The following is a 15,622-nucleotide window of genomic DNA, read 5'->3' on the forward strand; positions in this document are numbered from 1 at the left end:
AAAGAGCGATGAGAGCGGTAGAAAGTCCGTCAACTTTGTATCTAGCGTGACACTACAAAAAAGCGTATTCCTATTTGTGAACACGAGGATACCAAATATATAAATTGAAATCAAATATAGGAATGAGATGAGATAAACAGTTGAAAATAAATAAGACAAATAAATAAATAAGCAAACTAAAACAAATAAGACAAATTAAGCAAATAATACAAATAGGAAAAATAAGACAAACAAGACAAATTCCTACGGGAGTCCTTCCAGGTATTCCTTCAGAAGTTTCTCCAGGAATTCCTTCTGAAGTTTCTTCAGGTATTCCTCCGGAAGTTCCTCCAGGAATTCATCCAGAACTTCCTCCAGTAATTCCTCCGGAAGTTCCTCCAGTAATTCCTCCGGAGTTCCTTCAGTAATTCTTCTGGAAGTTTCCCCGGGAATTCCTCCGAAAGTTCCCCGGGAATTCCTCCGAAATTTCCCCCGGGAATTCCTCCGGAAGTTCCCCCGGAAATTCCTCCGGAAGTTCCCCCGGGAATTCCTACGGAAGTTCCTCCGGGAATTCCTCTGAAAGTTCCCCCGGGAATTCCTCCGGAAGTTCTCCCGGAAATTCCTCCGGAAGTTCCTCCAGGAACTCCTTCAGAAGTTTCTCCAGGAAATCCTTCTGAAGGTCCTTCAGGTATTCCTCCCGAAGTTCCTCCGGAAGTTCCTCCAGTAATTCCTCCGGAAGTTCTTCCAGTAATTCCTCCGGGAATTCCTCCGAAAGTTCCCCCGGGAATTGCTCCGGAAGTTCCCCCGGCAATTCCTCCGGAAGTTCGGAAGGAATTTCTGAAGCGTTTTCCGGAGGAATTCCTGAAGGAACTTCAGGAGAAATTCCTGGAGGAACTTCCGGAGAAATTCCTGGAGGAACTTCCGGAGGAACTCCTGGAGGAACTTCCGGAGGAACTCCTGGAGGAACTTCCGGAGGAATTCCTGGAGGAACTTCCTTATTTTTTCTTGTTGTCTTATTTGTCTTATTTGTGTAATGTGTCTTATTTGTCTTATTTATCTTATTTGTCTTATTTGTCTTATTTGTTTTATTTGTCTTATTTGTCTTATTTGTCTTACTTTCACCAGCACCACTGTTATCACCCAAATACTTTTCAAAGCGGGTTGGGAAACCTTGTACAGAAATCCTCTCACGATATGTTCTAATGTTGTTCTAGAAACGGCTCATGTTTTCATTTTCCAAAACCAGCTGGACTTTGTTTATTTTGATTTCCTCATTGCGTGATTTGTCGGCGCTGCTGCTGTTCTCTAGCTGAACCATTGCATGAGTGATAAATTTCTTCCCCATTGTTGCCAATTCCTTTTAATCTCCGTTTACGGCAAATTCTCAAGCAATTGTAAACTGCATAATGATGAAATAATTTTGGCGACACTGACAGCGTCATTCTGGCGCGCTGAATTGGGCAATTTTCTCTCTCAGAGAGTGCTACCACGTGCTTTTTTAACGGAAAACCCTTCCCTCCGACCTTAAAGGAATCGTTGGAGGAATTTTCTAAATTATTTTTGAGTAAATTTTCAGGAGAAATTCCCAAAAAAAATCCAGGAGGTATACAGGTCGGACTCGATTATCCGGAGTATCGATTTCTTTTTCACTCCGGATAATCAAATCACCAGAAAAAAAAATCAAATCTGCATTTAAATAACGAAAAACAAATGGTTTATTTTACTTGCAGTGGTGTAGTCAGAAATTATTTAGGAAAACCCTGAATATTCCACCTAGCGGTATCGGTTACTTTCTGGTGTATTATAGAAAAATAGTATTTTTGCCATAACTATTGAGTCCGATCCAGCCAATTTTCGATATGAAATGATAAGGCAGGATTCCCATTTGAATGCTACTTGTTGGTTGAAAATATGTGCCAAAAAATGGCGAGACTATTTACGCGCTTTTTGTACAAAAAATAGTACATATTCTGACCATTCTTTCTGAGCCTAAAGTTTGATCTAGTCCAATTTCAACAAAAAGCAATAAAACTTTTGAGTCCATTGTCCGATCCATAAAATTTTCAATAGGAAACATTGCAATGTAAAGGCTTCCCCACATCTAAGCGATTTCATCGCCGCAACGGCGATGCGTTACAATTGTAGCGTTACGAAATTAATGGATAATACCAAAGGGGGGATATTTGGCAAGATAAATTCCTTTAGAAAACCTCCAATTGTAAGGACATCGGTGCTGATGACGCATTTTGACTTGTTTTACACATGGTCCTCAGTTGCAATTGCCACTAGAACGAAGCGTTTCATCACAACGTCGCGTCGGTGGGGGGAATATTTCTCTGCCCTTTTTTCGCATTTGTATAAGGTGTCGAGCAGTGTCGAGAAAAAGCCTTTTACTTCTCGACTATTGTCGGTATTTATCAATTGAGAGCGAAATCTCCAATCCTTGTTTTGCAACCAAGCGAGATTACGTTTTCATCTGTCGAATAAGCTACTGCTTGTATATTGTAATATACAAAATAAACCCTTTTTCAACCCCTCCCACACCCTAGATACGTCCCAGGTTGTTAATATTATAATATTGAAATTGTATATTATAATATTGAAATTAAAAATTATAATAAAAAAAATCTAAGGAAAAAATACTCTGGATAATCGAGTTTAAAATTCCGGATAATCGAATTCCAGATAATCGAGTCCCCGGATAATCGAGTCCGACCTGTACAATCATCAATCAATTATGAAAAAACTTGAGCTTTAAGTGTTTTCAACAACTAGTTTTCGAGAAATGAAAATGTTAAAATAGGTGGGCGAAAACTGGGGTGAGGGCGATTCCTGGGTGTCTTACCCTATTCCAAAAAGAATTCCTGTTGTATTTCTGGAAAAAAATTGGAAGAATTTTTAATGATATTTTCCAAGGAGAACCTGAAGGGATTTCCGAAAGGATTCCTAAATAAATTTCAGAAATAATTCCAATTATAAGTTCCTTCGTTAATTCTTACAGGAATTTCTTTAAAAATCCATACAAAAATTTATTAAATCGGTGAAAAAATTTTTTTTATATAAAAATCTTGGCATATGAGAGGTGGGGGTAAAACGGAAAGGGTTGGTTAAACGGACAGGGGTCCCGTTTGAGCTAAATCGTTACAAGCTTGACACTATATCAAGTGCATCTTATTGCTTGCTTCAAATTATGAATGCGACATGTTTTACTACATTCAAATAATGAAAACTATTCTTTTAATTATCGGCAATCGGCAAAACTAATCCACATGATCCTCGTGGATCTCAAGCTTAGTCTTTTCAAATATTGTGAACGGTCCGATCTGCCAAATTTATGGAAGAGAAGAAGGCGAAATGAAAATTTAATTTTCAGTGCAAAACGTATACAAACTCGCTGGCTCTCCCATATTAAAATCCAAGATGGCTGAATCGTGAATTTGGCAGATTAGAACATCTAGTGGTGTATTCATCTTGGATGGGATAAAACGGACACGTTCTGGTGTGGGTACATACATTTTTTTTTCACCGAAAATTTATTGTGAAAAGTTTGTATTTTTTTACATTTTACCTCCGAATATTCAATTTGCTGGGTCACGTGCCCCAGTTAAACTTCGCCAGTGTTCAAGTCCACAAGAAACAAATTCTTTCCTTCTTTAATTGTAAGGCGAGTTGTTTGACAGCTTGTTTGTGACTCACTGCCGGCCTATGGCATATGCATTATTTATTCTTGCATAAATTATGTCAAAATTATTTGAATAAATTATGTGAATAGAACATTTTTACTTTCTCACTTGCTGAATTTTCCATCTTGACAATAATTCCCTGATAATTTCAGGTTTTTCCAGGTAGTTGACACCCTGCTGAAATAAATTCAGACCAAAACACGGCGCGGCGGCGCACAATTGGTTTTGTGTTGTGAAACATCTGAATTTCTAGAAGAGTTTGAAAGGAATTCGTCAGAATTCGTGAAATTAATTCACATGATCAGCATTGAATTATCTGCAAACAAGTTCGATAAAAAGCAGTCCCACCGACAAGCTATTCATTCTGAAAAAAAACTCGTTTGAATTTCTGAAAGTATTTCGTCTAAGCATTCTTAAAGATCTGAATTCCCGAATGAAAATCGTTTTAAATCCTGATAATAATTCGTTCTACCATCTGCTCGCTGCAACTAAACAAGTGACATTTTAATCGATCAAAGATAGAATTCAGAATAAAACCTGCGCCAAGCTGACAGAAATCACGTTCTCACACTTCAGTATGCCTGTCAAGGTGAAAGAAGTGTTGACCATAACACAATCTGAGCTGCTCAAAGAAGTTTTAACCCAGAAAAGTTGGCAAAAAGATGACATCATTGCTGTCCTTTCGAATTAATTTCAACTTTACGCTCTCTTGTATACTTTACTTTTTCACACTTTCGCATAATTAAGTTGTTCACCGCCAATCATGCCACTTCTATTATGAACGCAGAAAAATACGTTCTACAGATCAAGTTCAGCCGGTTTTGTATTCGATAAAAATGTTCTATGAAAATTTTTATTTTTCGCTGTCTGCACTGGTTAGAGCAACAATAAAGAAGTCACAATTCAATTCTCATTCTATCCAATTTTTTTGTTCATACGTGACCTGATTCAAATGCTGTGCTGCAAGTCAGGCATAGCTTTCCAAAATGTCCTTAAAGGTACTGTTAGAAATTGCAGTAGTTCATATCTTCAGGAAGATGGGCACTGAAATATCGATAAGCAGTCCAAACGTTAGCCCCAACCGTACTAGTACAGAAGGCATCTAAAAATTAAGAAACCCTCATTTTAGAGTCCTCAGACTTTCAAAGTTCATTGGAAATAAGTTAATCACGATGTTTATCCCGAAGCTATATTCATTGAGGCTCATTCTTAATTTCAACACGATTAATAAGTATATTTCAACTAACTTGTCCACGCGTAAACTTTTTCCCGGAAATATAACAATATAGGCAAGATTGTTGAGTTAGTTTCACCACACCCATATGAAAGGAAATATGATCCCACAAAAAATGTTCTAATGTAATCGAATGCAAATGAAATGATGTTTGAAAAAAATTATAAATACCTTTAAGCCGTTCTTTTCGGCACCTTCTGGAACAACTAAACAATCCAAAAACTAAACTGATCAGCCTTGAGGTCAAGTCAACTGCAGTTAGTTGCTAGTCAATCACCACACTATTAACTTCTGTATAATTCCGCCAATCACCAACTACGTCGTTAACCGCCGGAGCGCCACTGCAGATTGATTTCGAAGAGAGCGTACAAATAAAAAGATTGTAACCATCTAATCACCGTTGACCGATCAGCGGCAAGTGCAAAATATAAACCCAACTGTAAGGGGCCAGCCGTGATTTCACGTGTGTTTCCACCACATTGTACACTCTCGCGGATTCAGGAATATGGGAACAAAAAATACGACGATGGATAATATACGGCACATCATTGGCAGGCTAGCTGGCTGCCGTCACTTTATGGCGGTGGATGGGAACTGTACACGTAAATGACGACGAATAATTTTTGTTTACACACTCGCCACCTACGTAAGGCAGGCACATTGAAGCCGCAATTCGGTTTAATCATTGAAGAGGGTCGACCACCAACAGTAGTTCATTCAAGCTCCAGACTGGCGCGGGGGCGAGGGTTTTAGGTCCAAAGTAGACAACGCCACCGCCAACGGCGGACCCGGCTTGTTGAGGTTGGGCAAAACAAGTGACGATGCACAGCTAATGATAATCGAAAAGAAAAACATGAATGCGGCGTGCAGCCACAGTAGCAGCAGCAGCAGTGCTCGAACAAGGAATAATTGACTCATCGATGGATCCGGTGCATTTTGATGTAGATCACCACAAACCAAATTTGACCCCAAAAAATGTCCAGCAGCCCAAATCAGCTCGTTCCAGCTGCAGCATATCGGGTGCGAATTAATTGGGTCATATGATCGAAACTTGTTCATAACATGTGTGTTGCTTAAGATATTTCCTAACGTGTGTGTTGCTCAAGATATACCTTTTTCTGTAAACTATGTGTACGGAAGGGCTATAAGATTACTCAAATTGTAAGGCATTTATCCTCAACCAATTTACTTTTGATTAGGATTTTAGGATGTTGGATTAAGTTCGAGAGGCAGAGGTTCGTCTTGGTTAACGAATTGCTAATGTGCTATTGATGGAATTTTTTAATTGTATTGAATCGAAAGCATCTAAAAAGTTTGAGAAGAAAAATAAAGAGTAAAATTCTTTAGCACAACTCGGCATATACGAATTCAATACGAACAGACAATTCAATAGATAATTAAAATGATCGCATATTTGTCTATTATTAGTATTCTGGAAATTTTGTCTCTTTATCACAGTCTACATTTATCAAAGGTTTGCCGATAGTTGAATACCATTTCGCATTCGCACTTGCACTTGATCTGGTCTTAACTTTTTTGTATGCCCGTTAAGACTACGAGGGAAGATAATTCCCACTAAATAAACGCATCGCCCCACTATGAAGCAAAGTGAGAATAGAATGCCCTCGTTGAGCTTCTGTCCGATATAAGACAATGAGAGGGAAAAACACCCCTTCTTGCCATTGCAATGGACGTTGTTCATCCACTTCTAAAACGGTGCGAAGGGATTGAATCCTTAAGAGAATGACTTATCATCTCTGTATACATACGATATGTAGCATCCCGCGAGAGACTTTTTTCGCAAGTTGTCATAATCAGTGCTGCAAAGTGTCACCGTACAAGTCACGCAAAGCGTGACAATAACAAAATCCAGGTCATGTGTCAAGTACTCAATTGTGATGCTCAATGTGGATCTCACATGCTTGGTGTAACGATCACCATGAAAGTGACATTTTAGCAACTAGCGCTTGGTCACTCACCATGTCTTCACTTCTTCTGCCTGTGATCACCAGCATGAATGATAGGAAAACTTTCCTGATGTTGTGGTTGTCATATCCATGTCATCTTGACTATCGTGATGATCACTTGACCTATGCGGTGTTTGGTTCGAAATCAACGCTCGACAGCAATGGAATAATCCACTTAGCGGAATTAATGGATTTTTGCTGTGATAAAAATGCATGAAGCCAAAATAGAATTTTTGGGAACATTTAAGTGTTCTTATTGTTTATATTGACTTTTTGTGCAATATTTTAAGAGGTGCTATTAAAAGAAAAGTACATACATAGTTTTTCCAAATTTGATCCAGACTATCTTTTGAAAAAGGCCAAATTTTTTTTATTGATTTTTTCAAATGGATACAATTAAAAAACGACGCATCCTACAAAAAAAATGTTGTATGGGTGACTATCGCAAAATCAGTCAAAGTTTCTAATAAAGATATCGGAAACAATTCAAATTGAGCCCTACACTGAAAAAAAATCAGTTTCAACAGTTTCAAAAATTAAAACTCGATTTGCGAAAAAACGCTTTTTTTATTTGTATGAAATTGTGTCTCAAGATAGGTGATTATGTTCCCTACCAACCGTCCATACATCGCAAGCTTGACACTTTTAAGGGGAAAAAGTTTTTCTAACAAAAACATTTTCTTGTCGGAATTGATTTTTTTTCTCAGTGTCAAGGAGTGCCAGTGGATTTAACATATACATACATATATTTAAATATTCCTGTACAGTCAAGCAGAGCACAATATTTAGGTCGTAACTAATCGCAACGGATAAAAATACACTGAAAATAATTTCGACAAGAAAAAGTTTTTGTTAGAAAAACTTTTTTTCCTTCAAAGTGCCCAGCTTGCGATGTATGGACGGTTGGTAGGGAACATAATCACCTATCTTGAGACACAATTTCATACAAATCAAAAAAGCGTTTTTCGCAAATCGAGTTTTAATTTTTGAAACTGTTGAAACTGATTTTTTTCAGTGTAGGGCTCAATTTGAATTGTTTCTGATATCTTTATTAGAAACTTTGACTGATTTTGCGATAGTCACCCATATAACATTTTTTTGTAGGATGCGTCGTTTTTGATTGTATCCATTTGAAAAATCAATAAAAAAATTTGGCCTTTTAAAAAAATAATCTGGATCAAATTGGTAAAAACTTAGTTAGAGCCATTCACAAATACGGCCCATACAAATTTCAGAACCCTCCCATACAAAATACGTTACGAGAGGGTGGAGGGTCAGGTCCATTTTAGCGTTATGTAATTTGTGAATGAACCCTTAATTTAACTATTGATTTATCCAATTTATCAATTAAAAACGACGTCAGTCCAATCAAACGACAACAAAATCAATCAATAACGGTGCTCACCTGCACTTTTGACAGCTGACCGACCTGATGCTCTTTATGGCTCTCAGCTTGTGGTTGTCAATCTGGGTGTCACGCTTACCGAAGGTACTCACGTGTCAGCTTCTACATGTCACGATGCGCTTGCAGTGATTGTCAGTAAAGAACATCGTTTAAAAGCGTGGTGGTTTTTGTTTTCATATCTGATCATCTGGTGATGGTCACGACATTTTGCAAGACTGGTCATAATAGAGAACTGACTCGGGCGGCTATACCCCATGATAAGTTTCTTTTAGAAAGCTCCAAATGCGGGGAACACTGGTTCTGATGATTCATTTCAACTTGTTCTACACAGCTGTGCAGTATCCTACACGAAATGAGCGAAAACAAAGCGTTTTCTGTGGGGGCTGCCTATCCGATTCTGTTTTTTCGCACTTGTATACAAGTTTGATAAATTTGTTATCATGGATTGTTATGAATCGGAACAGTTTTTGCATCTCTCTTATCGCTGTTCGTTAAGAGCGATTTCTGCAAACCCTGACGGTGCCTCATTGTCACCAAAATCATCTTCTCTCATATTGTCTTTTCTCGATTTAGATGTCGCTTGATAACTTCCATGCAGTTGGTAGTCACGATGCCCTAAGCAGTAAATAGTTGAAGGTAATTTTTCGTGATCTTCCAGAATAAGCCCTGCAGAGATCTCAGCCATGTTTGAATCTCAAAATCAATTTAAGTGTTATCAATTCGGCATATGGGCGTAGCCAATCGTAAGAACAGGTTGTGCCTTATTTATCTGGCGAAGGGTTCCGTTCCGCAGACCTTCAAAATTCATGGCATTTTTCAACATCGTTAACCCCCGGAGAAGAGGAAACATTCAAGAACAGCTGCTAAAACTGTCACATGAAAGTGCACTGTGGAAAATATGCAAATTCAATCTTTACTGAAAAATGTGATCGAAGTGCGCCAACTGGCTTTAATCAAACCTCCCTTCGCTACACATAAACCAATGACAAGCCAGTCAATTCGCTCCGTTCAACAATGCTTCGCGGAATTCGTCACTTCACGGCATTTTATGTTCTACTTTTTTGTTCTCTCTACTCCTCAGAGGAGATTACGAAAATCACCCTGAGCATAGTTCGAAGATCATACAAGCTACTTCGACGATCATGTACTTTCTCACCCAGTATGGGCCCTGAAGCAAGTCAAACATTGAATTGTCTTACATCGAATTGCTCATCATTATTGAAACGCACTTGAACTTTAAGCCTGAAGTAAAAGTTTTTATCTCAAATGTTCGACTTGGGAGGCTGGAATATACATTGCCCGAGCAAAGCTTGAGATCAAATCGATAACTTGTTTTGGTGTTGAGGAATCGCTGATTGTGGTTGATAGGTTAATATCCTTTTGGTCGTTTTAATGGTTAGAATAACAAATCTTACTATGACAATAAAATTGAAAACTATCCCAAGTAACAATTATGGTTTTGTAACGCTCTTGAAGACACCGATTTACTCTTCAAGTATGCTATAAGTAAAACCACAATAAAACTGTCGATGTTACTAGGGATTTCTGCTGTCTGATAGCAAAATGAAAACTGATTTTGAAGTTGGTTTATGATAACGAAATAAGTAATCAGTTTATTATCAGTTCATATAATTAGGAAGTCAACAGCAAACTGAAATCAAAATAAGTAGGTAATCAAAAGAAAGTAGGTTTTCTATTTCCCCTTATTAGGATGCCAGACTTTGCTTGGATGTGGTCCCCAAGCAGCACAAGTCAAGTGAATATGGTTTCAGAATCTTTATTGTGACTGAATCTAGTCATATATAAGTTACCTATGTGTAACATGTGTGCTGCTCGGGTCGTTGCCTAACGTCGCACCTGGGTACTGCGGATAGAGCCGCTTTTTTGTTCTCAAGCGAGTAAAAGGATTTTTTATATCAATCTAACAAGCAAAAGTGATTTTTATTTGCTTCCCTACCAATTCCCTACTCGGAATATAATGGGAGAATAATTGTTGCAAAAAATACAAACTCAAACTTAATTATTTTAATTTTATTCCCAATAATATCAATACTTCTCAATATGAGATCTGAAACGAACATAACCACAAACTTCAATGTTTGAGTTTGGAACAATAGGCAATTTTGGCTTCAGTTTGACAAGCAAATTGATTCAATTCGCACCACCCAGTGTAGCATCATTCACTTCCAACAAAACACGATCGAAACTTTTATATGTAGGATTAAGGTTGTGTACACAGCGACGACAGAAATTTTCTGCTCAGGCACCTTGCTCTTGCAGTATAGATCTCTTCACGTCTCACTTCTCACGTCTTGCAAAATGTGCAGAAACTACATTTACAAAAGGACAGAATTGCTCTAGTAGAGGAGATTAAATTTGGACCTTAAAAATGTGTTTACTGAAAAATTGAAAATTTCAAAGGTTTTCGCATGAAAATTTAAGAGTTTATGAATAGGTAGCCGAAATTCATAATATTCATAATATATGTAGCACAGACCAACAATTGGCACGAAGCCTTTAGCTGGCACATAGCCCTTTAGTGCGCGAAAAGCACACAGGCCCACAATTTGCGCTCAGCCTTTTCCACCCTTGAATGACGCACAGGCTTACAATTGGTAGGGTAACCAACTTGATTTGGACCCCTACACATTTTGGACCCTCTTGGCGACATTTTTCTGATTTCTGAACTAAAAACAATGCCGCTGCTAATTCCCCCATTGTCTTCAGGAAATTAATATTGTTCAGCATCTGTTTCTCTGGTTTCCCGTGCGAAAAAGCGATATTTAGATGAAATTTCGAGGAAATAAGTTTGTTCAAGAAGGCGAGCGTTACAATGCGTTACGCTCAAAAGTATACATCAATGAAAATCTCAGAACGTACACAATAAGTTTTTGTCAAAATTGTGAATTTAAACCACAGGAATCTTCTCATTGATGCATGCCAATCGAAAGATAAGACTTGGCTTCGGCTCAATTGACCAGGGTAAATTAGAAATTTGACTTTGAAGAGAATAAATTGGGGGTGTCCAAAATGTGTACATTTGGAGGTCCAAAATATGTTGCACTGTCCAAAATGAAGAATATTTTCATTTCAGAGAATGGCAAATTTCACTGATTTATCAATAACTGAAGCTCATTTCGAATTTCTATTTCATAAATAAAACTTTCATCTTTGAAATGGTGTCATTTCCGCCCATATCAAACCTGTATTTTAATAGATATAAGCATATATTGGGATGCACTTCCTCTAGGGGTCCAAAATAGGACAGTTACCCTACGAAGCCTTTTTAGATGGCCAACCGGTCTCTAATCTGCGGATGGTGCAAACCCTCAAATGGCACTGAGCCCTCAGAGGGCACACAGGCCCACAGCAAAATGGTCGAACAAAGGAACGGCCAAAACTACCAGAACATGATTTCGTATACAGTCTATACTTTTATGGATCTCATTAAAAAGTAAGTAAACTATATTTTCAAATGCGCATGATAAATTTGGAAATGGTTTTCATTGTTATTAGAGGCTTCAAAGTGGCCCAAGTAAAAAATGTGGAAAAATTTGAATTCCAAAAATGCGTTAATAACACATATCTACACCGTATGATAAGTTCTATTTTATTCGCTACATTAATAGACATTCTAAAATCTTTCCATAGCACATTTAACATTCACAAAAATGTTAAGAAAATAATTTTGAGCTTTTTAGTGGAATGTCTTCACTTGTCATAAGACGAGTTAATACAATCCCATTTAATTCCACCACTTGAAGTGGTGGAATTAAATGGGATTGTACAAACTCGTCTTATGACAAGTGATTCATAAAAATGCTTTTGTTGTTTTAAGCCACTCGATTGGAAATTTCAGAAAATTCGACGATTTTGACATGTCGCCGCTACTTTACGTTTTAGAGTACCATCAGATCATTCAGGGAGCGCCGTTGTTTCATAAGGGTGAAAGTAGCAAACGTTAACAATAACTTTACCTGCTGATTGCACGAATATTGCGGCCTACTCATGGTATTTTCCACTTCTATTCCGTAGAAGGCGCGGAGCTCTATCAGTTCCCAGTGGTAGTTGTCTTGGAGTAGTCCTTATTTTCGAGCAATTTGCGAAACAAGTCAATGTTTACGTTTGCGACTCTCACCCTTATGAAACAACAATGTCGATTTGCACATTTCCAAAACAAAGCAATTTGAAAAAAATGTCTAATTCGAGGTAATTTCTCATGGGAAAAGTCGAAAAGAGCACTGATAGGTGGAATTGTCCCACCTTTCACGTTTAATTGCATGCAATGCTAAAATCAATGTCGTATTAAACATATTGCGAGAAAATCGGATGAGTACAAGTGCCAAAAATGTGTTTTTCCAATATACCTTATGAAATTGTAGTATTTTGAACATATTTTTAAAGCGCGTTGACCTATTAGGCTCATTTTTCAAGAGAAACATTGCAAGAAGATCCTCCGCTCTTCTTTTGTGAGCGAATCGATTGAGGCAATTTTTATGCTCATTTGTACATACACACACGCATATACGATAAAAACTACTATGCAGACTTACATTATCTGAATTTACCAATTGATATTCAACAGTCGGCTTTCCAGGCCTTCAGTTTTAGAATGATGTCTCTCAAAATACTCCGATTTGAATCAAAATGTGTCCCACATTTCTTCGTTAGATCAATTTAAAAAAAATCGTCAGTTTTAGCAATTCTGTTGTATTTTAAAAATATCCCAAAATAATTCGAAACAATTCGTTTTGTGTATCTAAAGAATATTTTCTTCAAATGTCAAAAAAAAAAAATCTAAAATAAAAGAGAACAAAAACAATTCCGTTTAATTTATTTTTTTGATAGGCAGAGCCCCAACATTCCCTTAAAATAGGCTAAATGCTCCTTCAACACATTTTATTCCCTCCAGATAAGAAAAATGTTGAAATTAGTTTGGCCAAATTTCGTCACAATCAGACCATTGTACAAAGTCCACGGATAGCGTTTTGAGTACGAAGTTCAAATTTTTAACTCAATATTAGGTAGTTTTCTCACTCCCTCTCATGCATGATATTTGATATTATAAACAAAGAGAGCTGCATCGGCCCAACGTTCATAGTGGGTGAAAATTCAACACGGGAATAAAGCAAAGTACTCATCGGATTTTTTTCGCATTTTACTTTTTTTTTTTGCTTCTTCCACGCATGGGCGGATTTGGGAAAAAGGAACCATAAAGTGAGTTGATTTGCGGTTCCATGTATGGACGCACTTGACCAACTAACTGGATGGCACGAAACCCATAAACTGGTGGAAATAAATATAAAGACAAGCTCGATTTCCATACAAAATGGCCATGTTGGTTGGTCAATATCTCGAATCTTAGGGATTCGATTTGGCTGATTTTTTGCCAGCAGGCCTAAAATGACTTGATTTTTTATTCAACGAAAGTTACATTCATGCATATATTTTGATAAGAAAATTATTTTGAGCTTTTTAGTGGAATGTTTTCACCTGTCATAAGACGAGTTTATACAATCCCATTGAATTCCACCACTTAATTGTATCTTGACAGATACGTATTTCGACCTCAAAAGTAAGGCCGTCTTCAGTGTCTCGTACTTGACGTTGTCCTGCATAGTAGGCGAAAATGCGCGTTGCGAACTGCCTATGCGGAATTCTCATACAAATCTTTATTTCAGTTTTTCACGATTTGCTCAACTTTACATATGATTTTTACATGAGGAAATATCATATAAACCCGTCGGAAATGATAACGAACATATTTGCTGAAGGAATGAAGAAAATCCATTCAGCCGTTTTCGGGTTATGCGGATACGAACACAGACCATTTCATTTTTATTATATAGATTGGCTAAAAATGCCGTTTGGCCGAAAAGGTGGTTTGGCAGAAGGGCAATTTGGCCGAAAGTGTCGTTTAGCTGAAAGGGTCATTTGGACAAACGGGTCGACATTTTTGCCCATTATTCTCGTTCAGCAGATGAAATTTTCTACTAAATGCAGTGGCGTCGCGTAATCTCACTTTTTACCTGTGCCGTGATACAAAAAATAAAAATTTTAATATTTTACAAAATAAATATAAAGCAAAATAAAATTATCAGAGTCGTTTACGCTAATCAAAATCTAGTTATTCTCTGCGTTTCCGCACACCAATTCCTTAAATTTAAGTCCAGTACACAGGCAAATTAAAGTTAAGGAAACGTATGTCGCTTTCAGCCAAATAACATTTTCGGCCGTACCATTTTCGATCTAATGACCATTTCAGGCCAAATGGTATTCGGCTCGATAACTTTCGCCTTAACGTGTTATTCGGCCAAGCGGCTTTCGAACAAATAGATTTCCGCCGAATGACCTTCGGCCACACGACGGGGAGTTACTGTTTGACCGAAAGTCATTCGGCCGAAAACTATTTGGCCGAAAGACACAATGCCGGTAATTTTTTTGCCTAATATATTTCATTTGACCGAGCAAACCAGTACACAGTGTTTTATTTCGTCATTTTCACGATCGAAATACAAAAACTCGAAAAGTGTTGATTTTTGATAGTAGGAAGATGAAATGGACGACTTTCGACTGGGGCATATCGTAAAGAAAATTGCGACTTTTTGCAATTAAGGAAGTAATTATAAGTGGAAATACCTCTAAAAATATGTATAATTTAAAGATAACTTTTGTTGTATGTGAGATGGATGTTACAATGTTCAGCAAAAACATGTTATTTTGAACCGTCTAAGACGAATTAAGTACTCCATTAAATTCCACCAATTATCTATGTTATTTTGCTTGCTTAACAACTTTGTAGAAGAGACGGAAAATGGGAAAAATCATTGGAAAGAGTTAGAATGAAAAATATGATTTTAAAGGGGTTTTTACATAAAACGTCTCATATATAAGAGATAGAGACTCCGCATGCTCAGCAAAGTTGCTCGTATTAGAATTTGCTACAACTTTGCGGAAGACACTACGTGTCTGTCTTATTCTGGTGGAAGCATAATTTTCTCAACTCACTTTTAGGGGAATGAATCATTAAACTGTTTTTATCGAAAGATGCGCTCCTAAATATCTTGAAACTTCTGTGAACAAACCCTATATCAAAAATCAACACTTTTCGAGTTTTTGTATTTCAATCGTGAAAATGACGAAATAAAACACTGTGCAGTAGGCCGAAACGCATCTGGCCGAAATTGTTTATTATTGTGATTTTTTCGATATTTTTTGCCATACATAAGGTGGCCAGTAAGCATTGGATTTCTGATTCCCGGTTTTCTCTCGGTATTTTGAAAATTATCCCGATACAAAATGTATATATTTAAAGCAAAACCGAACAAAAACTCGAATTTATAACACCAAACAA

At 37.3% G+C, this 15,622-nt stretch overlaps 1 protein-coding gene across 4 annotated transcripts in view; it reads right to left on the reverse strand.

Annotated features, from left to right (window-relative positions):
- Positions 1 to 15,622, reverse strand: part of LOC134225032 (pantothenate kinase 3) — a 105,572-nt gene that overhangs the window by 39,098 nt on the left and 50,852 nt on the right. Inside the window, exon 2 of one of the 4 annotated variants that reach the window (XM_062704787.1) lies at positions 5,068 to 5,237. The exons of 2 other annotated variants lie outside the window; for them this stretch is intronic. The gene's annotated coding sequence lies outside the window, so the exon portion shown is untranslated. Of the gene's footprint in view, positions 1 to 5,067; positions 5,628 to 15,622 lie in introns of those variants that run through there. One more of the 4 variants, XM_062704786.1, reaches the window with a different exon arrangement.

The sequence above is a fragment of the Armigeres subalbatus genome, chromosome 3 (assembly GCF_024139115.2).
Source record: "Armigeres subalbatus isolate Guangzhou_Male chromosome 3, GZ_Asu_2, whole genome shotgun sequence".
Classification (NCBI taxonomy): Eukaryota; Metazoa; Arthropoda; class Insecta; order Diptera; family Culicidae; genus Armigeres; species Armigeres subalbatus.